This window comes from Oryzias melastigma, linkage group LG19, assembly GCF_002922805.2.
Source record: "Oryzias melastigma strain HK-1 linkage group LG19, ASM292280v2, whole genome shotgun sequence".
NCBI lineage: Eukaryota > Metazoa > Chordata > Actinopteri > Beloniformes > Adrianichthyidae > Oryzias > Oryzias melastigma.
The window spans coordinates 2,282,957-2,283,474 of record NC_050530.1 but is presented as its reverse complement, the minus strand read 5'-3'; the positions used below and the strand labels follow the sequence as shown (position 1 = coordinate 2,283,474).

General features: G+C 42.3%; 1 protein-coding gene across 3 annotated transcripts in view; it reads left to right on the top strand.

Moving 5' to 3' along the window:
• The window catches only part of LOC112153956 (transformation/transcription domain-associated protein), a 118,663-nt gene that overhangs the window by 24,391 nt on the left and 93,754 nt on the right, over positions 1-518 (top strand). The window lies entirely within an intron of this gene.

Here is a 518-nt window from a genome sequence, read left to right as displayed (position 1 = left end):
CGTCTGCCGCTTACATTGTTCGTTTTTTGTTGCTTTAAGGCTTCCATTTGTTAAGATGTTTGGCTTCAACGTGATGGAGTCTCACTGCGATCATCAACCGATCTATTTTCAAAGTGGTCTTAGATTACAGTTTTGCTCATCATTTTGTAGAACATAGTTTCTGCAGAGCGGCAGAATTTCTGTAGAAATTCACCTCAGAGTGCCCCATCTTCCCCTACCAAATTGCTGAAAGCTTTCATCTCCTCCTCTGTTGCTGAAAGCTTTCATCTCCTCCCCCGTTGCTGAAAGCTTTTATCTCCTCAGTTGCTGAAATCTTTCTTCTTTTCCTCTGTTGCTGAAAGCTTTTATCTCCTCTTCCGTTGCTGAAAGCTTTTATCTCCTCAGTTGCTGAAATCTTTCTTCTTTTCCTCTGTTGCTGAAAGCTTTCATCTCCTCCTCCGTTGCTGAAATCTTTTATCTCCTCCGTTGCTTAAATCTTTTATCTCCCCCATTGCTGAAATCTTTCTTCTCCTCCCCCG